Raw genomic sequence first — 22,649 nt, 5'->3', positions numbered from 1 at the left:
TGTTAATTTCATCTCAGTCTTTAAAACAGGCATGCCATAGCATTTTGGTCTCATCTGATTTGCAAACACTACCTTACCTAATTTAGAAAAAAAATAAGGAACTCCTACAGATCAATCAAAAAGATGACCTAACTGAAAAGAGACAAGAGCAGACATTTTACAGAAAAGGGAAACCTATATTAGTATAGAATATAGGTTATCAACTTCATCAGTAAACATGAAATGAAACAATTAAAAACAAAACACGCTTACCATTTGACTGAAGTTTAGATACCTGACCTTACAGTAAGTCTTGATGTTGGGCTATGTCAGTGCAATGACAATGCTACCCTTTGGTATTGCATTAGCTATTCTGGATCTTTGGCTTTTCTTTATAAACTTTCTTATCTGATTACTTATATCCAGAAACAACTTGCTGGTCTTTTGATTACATTTTCTTTTAATCTATTAATGAAGTTCCGGATAACTGATATCAGAAAAATACTGAGTCTTCCCTTCCACGAACACATAATATCTCCATTTATTTAAACCTGTGATTCCTTGTATCAGTTTTGAAATTTTCCTCACATAGATGTACCACTGTTTTCTCAGGCTATCCCTAATTTTAAAATAATGATCAATGAAAGAGAATGTTTTTGCTATGACTACTTTCAATTTATTTATTACAACTTAGAAGTGCACAGCCTATAACAGATTTTTATTGCAAATGAAAATATACTTGAGGAATACACTTTAATTCCCAAATTGAAAGAATTTACACTAAAGAAATTTAAACAGAAATATGAGGTGTATTTTCTTGATGTTCATCTAAGAAATTATCAAAATTTAGCACCTTAAAAATTATTTTCTTAGGTTCTAGACATCATAGCTCTCAGTCTCACTGAGTCTTGAGCCTCACTCGGCTAAACAAAGGTGTGGCCATGGCTCCATTTCTTCCTGGAGGTTGTTGAAGAAATCAGACCCCTGTTCATTCAGGTTATTAGGAAATTTGGTTTCATCTTATTTGGGGACCAAGAGCACCAGTTCCTTCCTGCCATCAACTAGTCGCTGTTATGGGGTCCAGCCATCGAAAAACAATGAGACCACTCAGATGACAATCGGGGATGGAAAGAATTTTATTGAGCCAGAAAATACTTTCGCCCCAGGACTGCTTTGAGATGAGAATCTCAAGATGCAGTCCCAAACCATCTCAAAAGGCTGTTTTTAAACCCCAAAACCCCAGGAATTTTCCCTTTTGCCTAATTGTAGTGGCTCCTTAATTTCGAGAAGTGTCCAGAGACCAGTATATTACTTTCGAGAAATATCCAGAAACTGGTTTCATTACTTTCAAAGAATGTCCAGAAACGGGTTTCAAACAGGTCACGGAATCTTGACCATAATAGAAACCATCTGGTGACCCGAAACAGGATGTAGCTCTCCGGGGGCGGGTGTTTACATGTATGGGCAATTTAAACTACAAAATACGCGGCAAAGGGCCAGATTCAGAAAAGTTTCAAATTGAACAATGACATTGGTATTAAACAATATTAGCAATACTTGTGTAAAGATACTATAGTAACAGATTATTTACCTCGCTTCAAGTAGCCATTATCTCCTTGTAGAAGTTACCAGAATTTTTGGTTCATGGCTCCCTTTACCTTCAAAAACAATAGTCATGGTCTGTCCTTACTATGTTTCAATTCCCCTCCTTTCTGATCTTGCTCTTCAGTATATAAATCTCATATCATTAGATTGGGTCTCTCTACTGGTCTCAGATGATCTCCAGCTTCCTTTATCGTGTAAATTACAATGTTCCCAGGATGAGGGCATTCACATCCTTGGGAGCCTTAATTCCTCCTAACAGATAACCTCACAGTGAATAAAAAGGACTATACTGTCATGAATAAGTGTTAGAAAAACAAAAACAGCAACAACAACCATATCTCAAAAGAATTCAACAAATTATTTCTAATTTCTAAAAATTATAGCATACATTTTCCAAATATAATTGTTACAAAACTTAAGCCCAATTGATTATATCTTCTCATTAAAATCTATTTTTAAAAATACATCTCTAGAAAATGACTTAAATGTTTTTAACATATTACAAGAGGCAATTGACATGACTTTATAATCTTTTGAGTAGTCTTTAAATCATCTTTATTGTCACCAAAATGACTTCAACTGTATAACCTATTTATTAAGGTATTTAGGATATTACACACTGTAATAATCTATTAAGACAGTGTTCTGATTCAGGTTCTGTAGAATAAAGAATGAATATGAATATAACCTAATGTCTAAATCTTTATGAATGAAAAGAGAACTAAAGTTGAAAAATGTAAAATCCATTATAAAAATTTTTATAAATACTATACCTTGGTTTATTGTTATTAATATATAATAATTTCTCAATATCTCAGCAACTTAAGCAAGATTATCCATTTTCCTGCATATATAGTATCATTGCCTCATGGTAGAATTGATAAAATCTATTTCTTTTGTTATTTATAAAAAGTAACTTATAAAACTATGAAGTAAATCTGAAACCTTTGTAAAATCACATACACTTAAGCCTAAATGATAGTTGAAATGAGGATTTAGGTCAAAATTGTAACTGCATTGTAATTTATTTTCCTAAATAAAATAAAGTGTGCATTGTGCATACAATTATCAATAAACTAAATCAGAAATGAGTCAAATTGCAAATTTTATGGCTCACTCCCATAAGCTCCCATTTGCTCTAACAGAAACACACTTTGGAAAATTTGAGAAAATCAGCTCTGCAAGCATTACTTAAAGTTCTTTGTGTTATTTTTAGCAGCCTTTGGGAATTGCTGTTCATTGATCTCACACTTCAAGAAACCTGCCAAGACTCTCCACAAAATCTGTCTGTTGAAGCTGATAGTAAAGGCCAGCAGAACTCAAGCTAGGATTTCTTGTCTTCTCTCTTCTAATCTCTTCTGGGAATAAGAGGAGGTAAACAGAGGTCATTCTTGCATTGCATCAATAGAGTAGTATGACACAAGATAATAAAGGTGATAGCCAGACTGAGCAGAGTTGGTCCCTGGGACCTCTGGTCCAGCAAAGTAGGTCTGAACATCTCAGTCTTCTTTTCCTAATCGACTTCTCTCTCATCACAGTACTTCCCTCTCATCCATCACAGGGGTGCTTGAAAGGGTCACCTATTTTTTCTTTGAAGTCTCTCCCCTATTATTTACCAGTCTGTGCAATTAGCCAAAACAAATAAGTGCTTAACCATTGATTAAAACGATTCTAGCTTAGAAAATAAGAATTTCAATTCTCTCCTCTTCAAGAAAGAGAACAATGATGTAGATATTAAATTTCCATAACTAATACACTCCGCAAGCATTTTAGGATTGCTTTGGTTATACTGTATGCTGACCCTGGGGGCCATGCATTACTTTTTAGATAGTCTTGAATTTTTGCCTGAGTCAGCCTGAATCACAGTCTTCCTATTTAATGTTCCTTCCCTACCCCCAGAATGTCAGCTATCTGTTACCAAATCCAGCCTTTTCTGCTGAGAAGGGTGTCACAACATGTTTTTAGGTCTTCTTTTAAATCATTTTTAATCTTTTGTCTGGATTGGCCTAGAACTGCTATACTTGCAGCTTCAGCCTCCGTGTAGTTGGGATGCCAGGAATAGGCCACCTAGTCCAGCTATTGATTGAGATGAGAGTCTCACAAACATTTGCCTAGTCTGGGCTCCCCACAGTGAGCCTCCTGATCTTTACCTCCTTGAGTAGCTAAGATTACAGGCATGTGGCATTGGGATAAAGACTCTCAACATTTCTTAAAGCCATAAACTAATACTACTCAGGATGCCAGAGTGATTGTAAAACCTTTGTAATATCTGTACTATACAGAAATTTATTTTTTATTTTTTCTTATGAGTAGATGAAATACTAGATACAAAGAAAAACGGGGTGTAAGATATCACAGGAAGTGTACACACTGCCCTATTATGTAACTCTACCCCTTTTGCACAACACCTTGTCAAAAAAATTTAATTAATAAATAAGTTTTTAAAAAAAGAAATGCACTCATTACCTGACTTATGTAACTGTAACCCCTCTGTATATATACTAAATACATAAAAAGAAAAACAACAATAAAAAGGCACAACCTTTATAATATCCTAGGACATGGCAGAGAGGCATTTTACTTAGCCTTTTCATGGTTAAGCTAGACACATTTCCACTTTGATTACTTTCTTCTATTATTGAAACCTGGGCATCAAACAAGTACATGTTTGCTGCTTTAAGAATTTAAGTATAGTCATTTGTCTTTTTTACCCTGTGTCTCTCGATTTTGGTATTCCCTTTCAGTTTCCTAGTTCTAATACCAGTATACACGTTTTCCAGTGTACTCAGATAAGATACAGAGATAGTGCAGGTACAACCACAGGAACGGGATACAAGAAGGTCATCAATAATAGAAGCTACGGTTTCACATAGCACGCTGAAAGTAGTTACAACAGTGATCTAACAGTTGTTCCCATAACATGAATTTTATTTCGCTTAGCATCATCTTATGTGTTCATAAGGGTATCGCTATTGGGCTCTTGTGATCCTCTGCTGTGACTTGCCTAAACCTGTGCTAATTATTCCCTATGAGGGAGACCATAGAGTCCATGTTTCTTTGGGTCTGGTTCACTTCACTTAGTATAATTTTTTCCAAGTCCTTCCATTTCCTTATGAATGGGGCAATGTCATTCTTTCTGACAGAGGCATAAAATTCCACTGTGTATATGTACCACATTTTCCTGATCCATTCGTCTACTGAGGGGCATCTGGGTTGGTTCCATATTCTAGCTATGACAAATTGTGCTGCGATGAACATTGTTGTGCTGGTGGCTTTAGTGTGTTCTTGTTTGTGGTCTTTTAGGTAGATGCCCAAAAGTGGGGCTGCTGGGTCATAGGGGAGCTCTATGTTTAGCCTTCTGAGGAATCTCCATACTGCTTGCCAGAGGGGATGAACCAGTTTACATTCCCACCAACAATGAAGTAGGGTTCCCTTTTGGCCACATCCCCTCCAACATTTGTTATTGTTAGTTTTCTTGATATAGGACATTTTTACTGGGGTGAGATGGAATCTCAATGTTGTTTTGATTTCCATTTCTTTTATGGCCAGTGATGTAGAGCACTTTTTCATATGTCTCTTGGCCATTCTCTTTTCCTCATCAGAGAAGTCTCTTTTTAAGTCTTTAGCTCACTTGTTGAGGGGGCTATTGGTTCTTTGCAGCTTTGTTTTGGAGGAATGTAACTTTTTTAGTTCTGCGTATATTTTAGATATGATGCCTTTGTCCGTTGTATGGCCGGTAAAGATCTTTTCCCAATCTGTGGGCTTTCTGTTTATCTTGCGAGCTATGTCCTTTGCCCTGCAAAAGCTCTGCAGTTTGATGCAATCCCATTTGTCCTTCCTTTCTTTGATTTGTAGCATTTCTGGGTCTTTGTTAAGGAAGTTCCATCCTGTGACAAGGAGCCCAAGTGTTTCTCCTACTCCTTCCTTTAGTGTTTTAGGGTACAAAAGCAATACTTGCAAAACTGTTTGGTGTAAATGAACTGAACAACTCATGGGGGGGGGGAGAGAAAATGGGGGAGGGAGAAAAGAGGGAGGAGGTAACAAACAGTACAAGAAATTTATCCAATGCCTAACGTATGAAACTGTAACGTCTGTACATCAGTTTGACAATAAAATTTTTTTAAAAGACCATAAATTAAAAAAAAGAATTTTATTTTTTATTTTTTCCTATGATTAGATGAAATACTAGATATATGATATTGTGTATGTCACCTTATGGATTTTTCCACACTGTGTATCCTGGCTAGCAATTGTTAGTGAGTAGTAATGATTGATTTGAGTTGTTCCTGTGATAAAGAAATTGCTAAACTCTTGCAGTTCTAAAGGATACTTACACATTTTCTCTTTTTTGTAGGGAGGGGATATTCTTATTATCTTTAAGTAGTTGTACAAAGGTGTTGCAATTCAACAAAGCAGTTTATGAATATGGTGCATCTTGATCAATAGCACCCCTTTCAACATTCTCATTCAGCTCTCCAAACACACCCCTTCCCTTACTTCTTTTAATTTTGTAGGATATGTATTGAATTTTCTTAACAAAGCAGTCTGTGTAAACAATGCATCTTGATCTGTGACACCCTTTTCATTTTCTATACAGATAGAGCATCTGAAAAATAAAGTAAGCACATTTCTGTTATAGTATTAGACTTCTTTTACTTTCTTACTGTTTTGGTTATGACCTCTGTTACAATAAAATAAACCTACTGTCAGTAGAGAGGAAGATAGACATTCTCGATATGAAAATATTAAGGCCAATCAGTTTCTTTGATCACATTACAAATAGGCAAACAATAGTCAAAACATTATTATATGTCATTACTGCAAGGAATAAAATCCATTTGGGAAGCCTGAAAAGGTCCCTCCTCAAAGGTTGGGCTCTAATTCCTACACCATCTTTATGGCTTTGCCAATTTATGTAAGGTATTCATTAGAAATATAGTGGCTGTACCCTTCAAGTTTTCTCATCAAGGCTGGATTCCAAATGTGGTCAATTATCCTTGCCATGGTGATAAAATTAACAGCTTTGGACAATACATTATGGTGATCAGTATTAACAGGGAGGAAGCGTAGACCACTCTTAAATTATAGCATCCATTTAATTTGGAAACATATCAAAGATTACCCTAGGAGTAATGGAAAGCCTTCAGGACCTGCTGTTACACAGTACTATTTATTCCCAGCAATGACACCTTAGAAGGAGATCACCTTTGTGCTATGTGGGTGGCAATGAGTGGGATATACAACAATAGTTGTATAACATAAGCAGGAGTATATTTCCTTTGGTATATTTCTTTTAACCGGGAACAACTTATCAAATGTGTCTTTAGTAAGCTTTTTTCTTGTATATAAACTAAAATATAAATTTTGTTTTGGTTAATTATTTTTTCTTTCACTTCAAAAGTGCCATCATGATTTTCAATGTATTAGATTTGCAAAACTTCAAAACAAATTAATCTTCTCTTTATTTGCAAATGAAGGCATTAATCTATATCTACCTAAGGGCTCTTCCAGAAAACACACATGTCACTCAAGCATAAAAGAATCTTAAGAGTTTATTTGGAATTAAAGAGCTAATGAGGAAAAGTAAAAAGTGAAAGGAATTTTCAGATGAAGCAAGACATGATTAAGTTGTGTTTTCAAACACAAGATATAATCATTAAATAATATTTAAAAGCATAGCAATAATTGTGACTTTTATAAATTAATCATAAAAAATAGCATATCCATATGTATTGAGAGTCTGCCAGAAATACAGAATGAAGCAGAGTATTTGGCAATGAAAAGGAACATTTGTTACCTAAACATAAAATAACTTGGTCATTTTGCAGGAGAAAAACCTGCATTTTAGTTTTAGTCATAATTTTCAATAATGAATTCATATGCTTTTTAGCAATGTTTCTATTAATAATAAGTATATCAAATTTTTTCTGTTTGTAAGCTTCTAAAAATTAATAAAACCTTATATCATGGTTAGCTATGCATAAATACAAAATTATTTAAGTATATAGTATATAGTTTATCTTAAAGATACACTTAACCTTATCAGTCTATTAAATTTAAAATTATATAGATTACATTATAATTCTACTGTAACATACCAATGATCTCTTTACTAAATTAATAATCCTTTAAAATCATCTATTATTCCTAATACAATTTCATACTTTTGAAATTATTATATGAACCATATTTACATATTTTTATTAATAACTTTGATAACCATTTTATTATTTACTGCTGTTAAAGGGTGGCCAATTTCTTTTCTTTCTTTAGATACAAAAAATACAAAATAGGGGCAGGGGATATAGCCTAGTGGCAAGAGTGCCTGCCTCAGATACACAAGGCCCTAGGTTCGATTCCCCAGCACCACATATACAGAAAACGGCCAGAAGCGGCGCTGTGGCTCAAGTGGCAGAGTGCTAGCCTTGAGCTGGAAGAAGCCAGGGACAGTGCTCAGGCCCTGAGTCCAAGGCCCAGGACTGGCCAAAAAAAAAAAAAAAAAAAAAAATACAAAATAGGAAATTAAAGGCAATATAACCATGGTTCTTGTGGCTGTTCATTTTAGATTAGCTTTATTATTTTTGAAGAGGTAAACTATGCATATGTAACTTCACCCACAGCTTTACACATTTGTTTGACATTTTTCTCCCATTGTAATCAATAAGAACATAAGGAAATGGTGACCAGAGATTTTTAATTTTTAATTTGGAAATTGGGCCGTTATTCAAATATACAAGATCTAGTATACAAAGAAATTTATAAGTTTTTTCTTTTATTTGCATATAGTAATTATATATAAGATTTTATTGAGATATTTTATATATACACATAATTTATTTTGATCATATTGATTCCCTCCATTACTCTTTCTTATCCCTCCTCTCCTCTTTTTAAAATATAGTTGTGTTGGGCTGGGGATATAGCCTAGTGGCAAGAGTGCCTGCCTCGGATACACGAGGCCCTAGGTTCGATTCCCCAGCACCACATATACAGAAAACGGCCAGAAGCGGCGCTGTGGCTCAAGTGGCAGAGTGCTAGCCTTGAGCGGGAAGAAGCCAGGGGCAGTGCTCAGGCCCTGAGTCCAAGGCCCAGGACTGGCCAAAAAAAAAAAAAAAAAAATATATATATATATATATATATATATATATATAGTTGTGTTTCATTTTGTGTTTCTATTTTTCATATGTGCATATAAAGTACTTTTAATTCTATTCACACACACGCATTGCCACTGAATAATTTTTTTTAAAATCAATAGTAGATATAAAAGTCTTAAAGAATTACAGAAATAAAAACTGCTGAAATCACTTTTCTTAGTTCGTCTTGAAAGCTTATCTGGATTACCATAATTACATATAATCAATTCAAGCAAAAATAATATTTAGTTAATAATTACAAACATATTCTCAAGAATTCTTCTCTTGAGCCGGGCATGGTGGTACATGTCTGTAATCATAGCACTTAAGAGGCTAAGGCAGGAGGAGTGTTAATTTGAGACCAACTGTTACTACACAGCAAGATTTTATCTCAGAAAATAAAGAAAAAATTCCTCTTTATTTCTCATCAAATTAATGACTGTATTCTATAGATGGGAAAAAAAGATTGAAAGTGAGATTATTTCTGAAGCATCTCTCTGACTAGAATGTCCTCCTGCAAAGGACTTAGAAAACAGAGTTAAGGAGAAATTTGAGTTAACACAAAGGTGGATGGATTCTAAACAGGACAGTGTCATTATCATGTTAGAAAAATAAGCATAGTTGTGGTATGAAGAATGAACTGATAGGAGAAAAATGGTTCAGAGATGAATGCAGTAGCATAGATGGAAGTTAAAGGGAAATGTGACACTGACAATAGAGTTTTTAAAAAGATAACAGAACTAGATGCCAGTGGCTCATGCCTATAATCCTAGCTAGTCAAGAGGCTGAAATCTGACAAATCATGTTCCAAAACAGCCCAGGAAGAAAAAGAAAAAAAAAAAAAAAAGGGCAAAAAATCTAGGCTGGAGATGTGGTTCAGTGTTAAAGTGCTTTTTGAGCCAGAAGCCAAGCAAGTGAAAGACCTTGATTTCATAATGTGGCACAGACAAAAGAGATTTTAAAAAAATAAAAGTAAATGAATAAAATGAAAGAAAGTAAAATGAAAGAAAAGTAAAGTAAAAAGGAAGCAGTTTGGAAAGGAAAAAGCAGAAGAGGGGGAAAAAAAAGCCTGAGATTTTATGAAACTTTCCATCCAGACCAGTAATGTCGAAACATGCTGGGCATTTTTGTGTATTGTTATCATTTTTTCCATGAAGTTATGCAAGATAGGTTTTATTAGCCTCTCTTAGGAAGAACTTGAGTTGAAGAATCTTATCAGTTCCCGACCCCACATTCAGTTACATATAAAACCATGAAATGGAAATGTAGTACCTGAGGTGGCAATGGGTTTTGGTCTCCCTGTTTCTCTGGGTGCCTCTTCTCCTCTTTCTTGTCCCATGTGTCATCACTACTACTACTGCACAGTGCAAGGTTGAGCAAGTCACCAGGTTTACATCTTGAGCAAGGTCTACATGTGTGGGTGGTCCATAAATGATAGCTTGATCCAAATAGATCCATGAGGAAAATTCACTATTAGGGTGTAGCTGTGAAGAATACTAAAATTCAATAGTGTGGATTTGTCATATATGCAAGAGCAGAACCACAAACTCTAACATTTGTTATTATCCTCTTCTTTTCCCCATTTCTTAGATAATGTCACAGCATTAGAGAAAGAAAACAGGGATACACAAAGGACATTTTTCGTTGTCATACACTTTAATATACCTATTTACTAGATTTTAAGTGGATAGGCTCCATATAGTCACAGATGAGTAATCACTGGACAATCACAGTCTGCAAACTTCGTTCATCTTGCTGTATGCTTTGATATCTTCTCTCTCTCTCTCCCTCCTTTGGTCCTCCCTCCCACTAAGTAATCGGACTCTTTGCATTGTTTGGGGTCTTTTTAGTCTTTCCTCTCACAGTGATATGAAGAACACCAGGCAGAGGTTGAGGTTTTGTGAGTTTGGTATTTCATAGTGAGTATGAAGAAGGAATAGCAGCAGAGCAAAGAACCAAAGATGAGGAAAGAGGTCACCTCCAAGGGAGTGACCAAAATCAAATCAATCAGTGCAATAAAATCACCATCATTATCATCAAGCACAAAGAATATTGGGAAGGAAAATCTAGATACAAAACTATAGGATGGAAGCCTATAAACCAAACAACAGTTAAAAGGTGATAAACAGAGGAGAAAAATATCTTAGATTACATATCTGAAGCTCCTATGAGTTTAAGAGAGATAAGATACTGTAAAAGGTAAGATACTGTAAAAAGATACTGACAAAAATAAGGATAAATTTAAATTTAATTTGGGTAGTTAAACAATAATTGGAAAATTTAGCCCTATCAATTGCAACTGAGTTCCTAAAGGCATAAAAATGAAGCTGAAGGAATAGAAATTAAAATATGTTTGCTATAATGTTGAAGTTGTCTGAGAAAGAAGAGACCACAGCTCCAAAAAGGATATCACAATTGAAGAAGTATAAACATTGTTACAAAAAAAAAAACAACCCTAAGATGCCAGAAAGAGATTATCATAGAGATTCTTCCTGCAAATCAAGAGAGGTATCTAGTCAGAGGCTAAGAAGTTTATAGAGCAAGGTCCTAATAACAGATAATTTAGATCACAGCACCAAATAACTAAGTAAAGAATATGCTATCAACAGAATGTGAATATTTATTCCCTGGAGACCTCAAGAAGGAAGACAGACGTGCATGAATATAGCTTCATAATGGAGAATGTTAGTCATAGATTTGAAATGATTCACACATTTTTTCTGCCATGTTGTTAGTGAGGTCACTGCAGGAATTTAAAATATGAATCTGACAGGTCTGGAATAAAATATACCTTGGCAGTAACAAGTAAGCACAAAAGAGAGAGAACTAATCCAACATATGCAAACGAAGAGATAAAGGGTGTTGGGAATTCACATAATACAGAAAGTAAATTTGTAAGAAAATAAATCTATCAATATGCAGTCTCCTTTACTGCACTGAGCACTCTTGCATAGGAGCCTAAAGATCTTATTATGTGAAACATGAAGTAATTTATTACAATAACAGAGAAATGAGGTTATTGGTACAGGTAAGAGAGTTACTGAAGTGATCATGAAAGGTCAATAATACGAAAATCTTAAAAAGAAGAAAAATTAAAATCGAAGTAAAAAAAAATCACATAAAGCCAGTCATGATACCTGTAATTTCAGGTACTCTCCAGGTAGAGAACAGGAGGATCATATTTTGAGGCCAACCCAGACAAAATTTGGCAAGACCCCATTTGAACTAATAAAAGCTCAACCTGGGGAACAATTCCTACAATCCCAGCTATGAGGCAAGCACAAATAGGAGGATAATGTTCCAGGATGATTTGGCATAATACAAGAACATACCTCAAAAATAACAAAGTAAATGGACTTGGATATAATTCCAGTGGTAGAACATATGCCTGTCAAGTGTGAGGCCCTGAGTTCAAACTTCAGTCATACACACACACACACACACACACACATTGGACACTTATAGTGCTTGCAATACCCTGACAATTTGTTAGGCATTTGAATGATTCAGCTTAGTCTTCAAAATAAACAGAGTTTATGTTACAGAAGAATAATAGAAGTATCAAAGTATTAAATTAAGCTTGACCCAATTCTGACCCTCATAGGAAAGAAGTCATAAAGAGTAGAATGTTCAATTCAAGCTTAAAATTTAAGGTGTGGAACCAAAGAACCTGGGCATATGTGAACATAATTTAGTGTTATAATCAAATAAAAGTTATAGTAATAAATTAATAGATACTAACGATATTCATCATCATTGTTACATGTAAGGTAATTATCCATGAATGATAAGTGGCTTTCATTACTTTTATTGAGGACTATCATTAGTATTCATTTTACATACCTAAGTCAAGTTACTTTTCCCTTATTTTTTCTCATCTCAGTGGTAACAGATATCCCTCATACAAAGAATAGATGACTTTTTACCACATAGTAGAAAAATTGCTCCAGACCTAACTGGCTTCTTTTCTTTACTGAGCTTCTTTTTCTCTTCCCACTCAGCAAATCCTGTCACTTAAAAGTAGAAAAGTGGGGCTGGGGATATGGCCTAGTGGCAAGAGAGCTTGCCTCATATACATGAGGCCCTGGGTTCGATTCCCCAGCACCACATATACAGAAAACGGCCAGAAGTGGCGCTGTGGCTCAAGTGGCAGAGTGCTAGCCTTGAGCAAAAGGAAGCCAGGGACAATGCTCAGGCCCTGAGTCCAAGGCCCAGGACTGGCCAAAAAAAATAAAGTAGAAAAGTACCTGTTAATTCTAAAGTGAAAACATTTAAATAATTTTTAAACCAGAAAAAAATATGTAGTAAATTTAAAAGGGCACAGAGAAATCGTATGTTCTTCCTTCCAACTTCTACTGGTTAGCTTTAAGGTAGACAATTCTCTCACAGAATATCTGTGTTAGCCGAAGATTGATATAAAGCAACCACTTTTACTTAGAACAAGACAAAGCCACTGAAAACCTAGCATTTTTTATTTCTTTGTTGTCTTCCCTGACAAAGAATAGGTGGTTGAATGTTTTGAGTGTAAGGAATGACAGGAGACTCCCTGAATTCTAACCTCAACCCTGCCACTTCTAGCCGAAAGCCTCAGACCAACCACTGGAAGAAAGTGTCGGAACGTAATGTAGAAGGCAGAAATGCTAAGTGTTTTTACTACTGAAGCATCTTAGAATGAGGTAACTTAATTTCTCACAGCATTGTATCCCCTAGAGAGGTGTTGTCATTTCTGTTACTATCTGATCAGCAGAGAAATTCAGTTCTTCACCTCTCCTTCTCACTAAAATTATTTTATAGGAAGCAGAGGACTCATATGGTTTAGCTTCTATTGTGTTGATCAGTACCCAAATTCATAAATGTTATGTTTTTAACCACAACATACTAGTAAATCTTATTACTTGATATTAATATATGATATGCTTATGAATTTCAAGGATAAAAGATAACAAAAGCACTGCAAGTTAAAAAAATCTCTGAATATAGGCAGATATTTACTGCCTTCTTAGTTACCTACAAAAGCAATCATAAATTAGATATTTTTAGTCTTCTCTAGGTGTTAACATGTCATTTCATTTTTGCACCCTCCAGCAGCTATAAAGGTCTGAGGCTTTCTGACCCCTGATGAATGTCCTGCAGAGCTCTGCTCTCCCAGATGACTGTATTCAATGCTTTACACAAGGCAGTGTGCTGCTCAAATTTTTTAACAGTATCTTCTCTTGTGATTTTGTCTGAAAGTGGTTATCCATGTAAGCCTCCTGTGTATATTTCCTTCCTCTGAACTCCCACTATGCTAAGATCATCTTTTTCTATGCACTTATCTCAAATTTTGAGCATTATGCTTTTCTGTATACCCACAGATGCTTGACTGAATGTTCAGTTAAAGACATAAACATCCATAGACAGATATCCAGAAAAAGTATACAAGTGACCAAAAAGCACATGTGAAAATGATCAACAACAGCACTGATTAAAAAAATAAAAAATCATACAGCGGTGCCACCTTATACTCATTAAAATGACTATCAAAAAACATGTATTAGCAAGCATTAATGAGAATATTGAGCAATTACAATTTTCTGTATTGCTAATACAATCTAGTGCAGCCATTTTGGGGGGGAGGGGAAGTATAGCTCTTTGAAATAATAAATACCATCTCATCTTTGTGTTTAGCATTACACACCAAAAAGAAATGAAAGCATGCTTTCATACAAAAGTATGTACATAAGTAATCATAAATGCATGACTTATAATAGCAAAAGTGAAAACACTCCAAAGGCCTGTACAGAAATAAACTGGCAAAATTAGAAACAACCTCCTCTTGACTCCATGAGTCAGGAAAGCAAAGGAAAGACTATTCTCAAGAATAGCAGAGAAACATTGAAGTCTTGACAGAATTAAAAGGAGAGTTGGAGAGGCAAATAGAAAAAGACAAATAGAAAATATTCTGTAACTACAATCTCAGATCCCTGTAATGAAGGGAACCAAAACATAACCAACAGGACAAACAGCCATCACAACAGACTAGCAATTTTACTCACTGGAAAAGACAGTTTCCAGAAGCCTTAAACCTGGCATGATGATGACTGCTCCTTCATAGCAGGTTATCTTTGAATGAAGATGTATAAGAAGTATAGAAAGGTGCTATCTTGAAATGGAGGCTATTGTTTGAGAATGAGGTACTCTGAGAGTAGATCAATGAACACTCATTGCTCAGGTGAGACTGTCCTGCCTTACTAAGGAAGATAACCTCCTGTGATGTTTAAACATCTAAGAGCTTTGGCAATGAAGGGCAAGTGTCTCATCCTTTCTGATGAGTAGAAAGTTGAATTTCATGAGGATCATGGAAGAAATAGAGCAACCATCAAGAGGTGGGCAAAGTGCTGTGTTTCAGGAAGAACCTCTTTGCTACATGTGTTTGTTTCCCGATAGGACTAAAAACTCTGTTTTTAGAGAAACCATGGTTTATCCAACTTTGTTTCACACACAAGGTGTGGCCTCTCAGATCTGAAAGAACTGAGAGTGAGCTAGGAACTGGCTGCCACATAGGACTGAAATCTCTGCATCTAAGACCCCAATTTCATGAGATTTCAATCATGTTCCTTTCTCCCCCAAAGTGGTGATCTACTGGGTGGGGCACTGACTCTAAAATTCAGCATACCTAAGATCCCCAGTTCTTTCCTATTGTTATAGAAGTCAGAGAACTGTTTGCTCCCACCTCTCTAATGCATTGGGAGGATAGGCTTAGGTTTGGGTGCTTCCAATCTCTGAAGAAAAAAGTGAGGGACAGGTGAAATACATAGAACATACCCAGCACATGGCTCCTTGTGGCCAGCAGGAAAAGCCAACGTACATAGAAATGAACATTCTGAAGTAAAAAATTGTTCTACAATGCTCATTTACTTATGAAATAAGAGCAAGACTGAAAGATGGGATAATATAATTGCACAGGCTTATGCACAGAAAAAAATGTTTTATTGTAATGAAGAGACAACTTATGAATAGTATAGAATGCTATTTTCATTTAAAGATGGGATACATTGGGAGAAATCTATGTTTCTGGGTATTTTGTTTTCATTTTCCCTTTGTTTAGTTTGCTTTGGTTCTGTATGGTTGGGGTAAGGCCTCCTTATGCATCCCACGCTGGCTTGGAACTGAGAGCAAACCTGTGCACTTCCTGCCTCAGCCTCTTCAGAGCAGGTTTTACAGGATTGCACCATCATTTCTATTTAAAACATGTACATTTGTAGAAGAAAACAAATCAAAGTGAAGAACTACATACTGATAGAGGAGAAAAAGATATCCTTTCAAATCTACTAGGTTTATGCCAAAGACACTATCACACAAAAAAAGAGGTTATCAAGAGAAAGGCACATAAATGTTAACCTGTTTGTTTAGGTGTCATAGAAACATAGAGTCAATGAAATAGGGAAAACTTTGGAGGACAGATATGTGTGCTCTAATGGAAAACTGGGGGGCAGGGGCAGGAAAGCAATGCCCATTTTTTCCTATTTCTTTTTGACATGTGCATCTTTAAGGATGAGGCTATTACTTTGGATATAGAGGGAGCATTTGTGGGATGGAAGCCGCATGTTGTACTTTAAAAGAAAGTCAGGGCCTCTTCTATGGACTACTTCAGGACAGAAGAGCAGGAGAAGGGCAGAGCAACCTTCTCCTCTCTGCTGCTTCCTTAAATGCCAAGAAGCTGTGTGTTGGAGATATATGTGTTCTCTGGATTTAATTACCAAAGTCTAACAAATATTACGTAATTAATGGATATTTCTCCTATACTTTCCAGCATGCTCAAGAATGTAAAGCCTACTTACATGTTTCTATTTGGCATAGGTTTTAATGAAATTTGAATGTTTTGTATATGATACTATATTGAATAGATTACTACTTAATATTGCACTTTCTCCATAACAATATACAAATACATTATATACAATTGTCTGTGGAAGGAGAAAATGAATACAAGTAAAGCTTAAACAGTTTCAATTTTTCCCATTCTATAACCAGGGTTCACTGGTGTCCTTATAGGGTAAAACTGAAATTACATAGCTGTTCAATTACTGTGAAAAAATGCAATCTTTTTATAGTTTCCTGTCAAGAGTTTTTGAGCCAGTGGAAAAGGAGTTTTCTTCTTGAGTTATCAAGAATTGAAATTCCCTTCACATTTGATCTAGAGTTAAAGTCATTTCTCTTTCAATCATGCAAGCATAGGCAGCCATGAATGTTTTATTTCTCTTATCACATACCATATGTTTTACTTTTAGTAATGGTAATAAAAATGCACAGATTCATTATTTTATTTTTCTCCAACAAATAAACATCTTCTCAGACTTGAATACTGCATGCACCACATCGTTGTACTTCCTTTGAGTTATGCCATTGAATAGTATTTCTGAGTTTCATGAAGGAGCTCAAAAGGGAAACTGAATTTCCCATTGTTTTAAATATTGGAGAGTTTATCCAGTTTCCTTTTTCATTCTTGTCTTTATCTTATAATTAACACAAAATAATTGTGTATCAGTGTGATAATTTTATGCATGTATATAACATGCAATCATCAAATCAGATTCTTCTCTGAATCATTTATCATTTCTTTTTGTCAACAATCTTCAAACTCCTCTCTCCGAGTTCTTATACACTACATCATAAATATGATGTACTTTTCACTTTTCCTATGTGCAGAAAAATCATTTCAAATAGTTTATATGTGGTTAAGAAATTAAATTAAATATAAATATGAAATGATACATGAAGTTTCCTAGATAACTATAGTGTTCTGTTCTCAACAAAAATAATACTAACAAAGGGTTGATGAACCAATGCAACAGCATTACTTACATAACTATATGCTGTAAATAATAGTTATATTACTATATTCTGTAAACCAACTGTACAACAGGGTGGGGGAGTTGGGGAGAGGAGAAGGTAGGGAGGAGGTAACAAGTTTGAAAAGAAATGTACTCACTGCCTTATGTATGAAACTGTAACCCTTCTGTACATCACTTTGACAATAAATAAATCCATTAAAAAAACAATTCTAGACATCACATAGTATGTGCTTAGTTCTTATGTTGTGCTAAGAACTGTTACACCAGACATTTACTTTGTTGTGCATGCTAAATCATGTAAATAAGGCATAGTTGCATAAGATTGTAATTCCAGACACTCAAGAGGCAGAAGTAGAAAGGAGAATCTAGGTTCAAGCAAAAGTATAAGAACATAACTGGAAGCAAACTAAAAGCAAAAGGGCTGGGGATATAGCTTCAATGGTTTACATAGTAAGCACAACTCTGAGTTCAATCTCCAGGAACACACACACACAGAGACACACAGACACACACAGACACACACACACACACACACACACACACACACACACACGGATAACTTTAACCAGGGACCAAGTGGAAGCAACAGGACTCACACACAGGTTATATGTCTCCAAGGTCCAAATTCTCCTCACAAAAACACATGGTAATTATTTTTATTTGTCTTTGGAATACATGAAAAAAGAAAAGTTAAATTTTAAAATACTTTAATGATGCATCACTAGAGTAAGAAAATATGGTGTAGGGTATTATTTTTTAATGAACTTTATATTCTTCATGGCTTTTTCCCTCTCAGTTTTCTAAAGGTATAATTTGGAACTAGATACTTGATATTACGAATGTCAGGACTCTAAGGTACTACACTTCTTGAAAATGTGCAAATGTATTTGGAATTTATTTTTAAAAAGCAACTGAATTAATATTCAAGGATTCAAGGGTAAAAAATACTTTTTCTGCAGACCAACACAGAAGATTTAAAAATTCATATAATTATATTGAATTCTTGTTTACAAAAATCCTACTACATTCTGGTAAATAAAATTGCATTTGACCAAAGAACATCTCAGATTAAAAGGAAAGGCTGAGCACCAGACTGTACTAGGCTGGTGATATAGCAACGGTTACCAAGGAGGAAAATTGGAACAAATAGAAAAGACCACAATACATCAAACCTAACACATCAACGTGCATCTGGATAATTACTTCATTCCAATATCACATTGCTGTAAAGGCATTCTGTGCTGGCTTGTTATAAGAGCATGCTGACATATCATTAAGCTTCAGATTTGCACAGCTCCTGTGAAAGTTTTCATTGTGACTACAGCTAATTTTTCTTATTCTCATATTGACCTCAGAAATCATAAATACACACTGATTAATTTTCAAAATATAACACTTCTGATATTTTCCCCAAAATTAATGAAGAATATTTCAGTTACTAAACCAATACAGTTATAAGAGAAAAAGAAATGTACTAGGTCCAAAATTAAAAGTAAACATGACCATATTTAGGGAAGACATTTATTGTTTTATACTCAAATTTTAAGATTATTAGGGCATGGGCTGGGGATATGGCCTAGTGACAAGAGTGCCTGCCTCATATACATGAGGCCCTGGGTTCGATTCCCCAGTACCACATATACAGAAAATGGCCAGAAGTGGCGCTGTGGCTCAAGTGGCAGAGTGCTAGCCTTGAGCAAAAAAGAAGCCAGGGACAGTGCTCAGGCCCTGAGTCCAAGCCCCAGGACTGGCCAAAAAAAAAAAAAAAAGATTATTAGGGCAAGCATGATTAAAAACAACAAATTTTCTCTTATTACTAATTGATGTATCCCAAGTATGAAAAAATGGCTTACTCACATAACTTAAGTATGCATGTTTTAAAGAATTCTCAAAAGCATGGCTTACTTGCATAAGTATGCATGTTTTAAAGAATTCTCAAAACTATTTAGGATTTTCACTACATCCACTGCACAATCCATAATCATTTATACATTTTTTCTTTTTTTATCTAAGTATCTATACCTTTACATTAATGTTAAGATTTATCCAACTTTCCACTACTTAGAAATCAACATCAGTGGCCAAAATATTATGTAGTATTCTATTAAAATATTGAAATGCACAAAGACTTTAAAATTATAGCTAAAATCAATTTTGCTTCCCCCAATTAAATAGGCTGCCACTTATTCTAGAACATTGGCTTAGAACTAAACTGGTTTAATCTGTTGAGCTTCTCATTATATTATAATACTTTTTTCATTTGGTCATCCCCAGTACCAGTAATTGTAGCACTAAAAACATGCAGAAACAATACCCTTATTACTACAGATGTTTTCATATTTTTCACACATAAATAAATGTCCAGTTCTAATAAAAATACAAATTAACTTTCTTCTCTCTTTGCTGCAGCCATTAGATGTCCAAATGTCCAATATATAGCCATATGGATATTGTTGTAAACCAACACACCTATGTTCATTACAACACAATTTGTCATTACTAAAATATGGGACCAACCCTGATGCACCTCAGTAGATGAGTAGATCAGGAAAATATGGTACATATGCACAATGGAATTCTATGCCTCTATCAGAAAGAACAACAGTGCCCCATTCATAAGGAAATGGAAGGACTTGGAAAAAACATCATACTAGGTGAAGTGAGTCAGACACAAAGAAACATGGACACTATGGTTTTCCTCATAGGGAATAATTAGTACATGTTTAGGTTAGTCATAGCAGAGGATCAGAAGAGCCCAATAGCTATGCCTGCATGAACACATAAGATGATGCTAAGTGAAATGAGCTCCATGTTATGAAAACAAGTGGTATATCATCATTGTATAATTATTTTCAACATGCCATGTGAAACAGTACCCTTTATTTTTCCTTTCTTTTTCGGTCATATTCCCTTCCTGTGGTTTGGCCCCTGCTATCACTGTATCTCATCTGAGTAACCTGGATACTGTATATTCATGTATTAGAACTATGGAAGGAAAAGGTAATACCAAAATCAAGAGACAAAGGATAAAAAGACAAACCATTCCAAAAGCAATACTTACAAAACCATTTGGTGTAAACAACTGTCAACTCATGGGGGGAGAGGGAAAGGGGAAGGGGGGAAGAGGGGGTGGGAAATGAGGGAGGAGGTAACAAGTTGGATAAGAAATGTACTCACTGCCTCACATATGAAACTGTAACACCTCTGTACTTCACTTTGACAATTAAAAAAAACTTGGATTTTTAGGTAAATCTTAATTTTATTATTTTATACTTTATCACATTGTTCCTAAAGAGAAGAATAATAGTTTAAGACCATTACTGACAGTGTTCAGGACACATGACTAAATCTTTCAAGCTGAGGGAATTTGAAAAACACAAAGAAGCAAAAATATCTCTCTCCAGCATTCTCCTGCCATTCTTTTCAGAAACAAAACCATAGGACCCTCAAGTGAGAAGGGCCATCCCCACTTCAAAAAGAAAAGAATGACCCTATGTCTGAAGATGCTGAGTCACATAAAAGAATACAAGCATGCCATGTTTCTTCTAGCATCTCACTATTAGGTCATACTTTATGCAATTATAATTCTTCATTATCTTCTTTACCTAACATTGCATAAGATTACTCATTTATGTTATTTCCCTATGAAAGTCCTGGTGTGTAAAATTTAAGTACAGGTGCATGTTTTACTCTTCTTAATCTGTCTTCTCTTATAGAAACCTGTGACTTATATAGAAAATATAATATCCACAGATATAACTTTATGAATACAAGAAAGAAAATAACACCATGTGCTGAAGTGCTGTGTTAAGTAGGCTTTCATATCACTGTGACAAAATACCTGGCACAATTAACTTAAAGGAGGAAAAAAAGTGTTTGTCTCAGGTTTCCAGTGCTTTTTGTCCACAGTCACTTGACTTCCTGTTTCTAGGCCTCTGGTGAGGCAATACATCACAGAAGACGGATATGATAGAGAAAGCTTCCTACCTATAAGAAGCCAGGAAGTAGAGGATAGAGCAAAGGAAATGAGACAGGATACATCTTTCCAGGAAACACCTCAGTGACCTACTTCCTCCACATAGCCCCCTATCCTCCCCTCCATCACTTCCCAATGAGGCCGTCATAAAATGGATCTATCAAGGGAATTAATCCACTGATTAGGTCAGGGACCTCTGAATGGATCTATTCCCAGGAGCCCATTAGATAGCAAAAAAGAAAAAAAAATCCCTGTTACAATAGCCTACAAGGGACATTTCATATTCAAACTGTAACAAGTTCTTCATGATATGTAGAAATAGCAACTCTCTCTAGTCTTTAAAAAATGGAAATTTAAATGTTTTTTATTCTGAGAAGTCTTCTGGCTATAGTCCAGAACTTGTCTCTCAACATATATTAAAAATATTCAATTTCCTTTTTACTATAATTGCCAATTAAAATTATCTGGGGGAAAAAAGACATTAACTTGCTTCGTTTGCCATCCCAATTAGCTTAAAGGAACTCAATTTTCAATTGCACAGTTCCCTGGCACTTTGTTTCAATGATAACAGAAACACTGCACCTCAGTTGTGATGACACAGCTGTCAATCAGACTGTCATTTCTCTTATTTTAAAATAAAATACTGGGCACTTAATTTGTATGTGTTTCATTCCAACCTTGCAAGAGATCACATATTCATAAAGTGTTACTAAAGTGATCATTGAATTTCATAATATACATTAATTATATATGAAAATGTATTTTATATATGCACATGTGCATATATATGTATGTACACATATACCCATTTACTCTAACTTTTCTTACATGATTTAGAAGAGAAAAATGAGTGTAAAATTAAGGTTTGCCTAATGCCATTTATTCCAGTGGTTATGTAATATTGATCTTGATTTCCCAAGCATTTGGGAGAAGAGGGCAAGAATTGCAATGGGTAGATCTCAGAAGTTGTTGCCACAACAGTGTCTAACCTTCTTTTTTATTTTATGTAACTGCATCATTCGTCATTCATATCCATTTCCATTAAACACAAAAGATTTGAGAAGCATCCACAACTTGTATATGATCTTCCTCACTATCTTATTGGCTTGCATCACCATC

This window comes from Perognathus longimembris, chromosome 4 (assembly GCF_023159225.1).
Source record: "Perognathus longimembris pacificus isolate PPM17 chromosome 4, ASM2315922v1, whole genome shotgun sequence".
Lineage (NCBI taxonomy): Eukaryota > Metazoa > Chordata > Mammalia > Rodentia > Heteromyidae > Perognathus > Perognathus longimembris.
Note: the sequence above shows the minus strand (reverse complement) of the source record.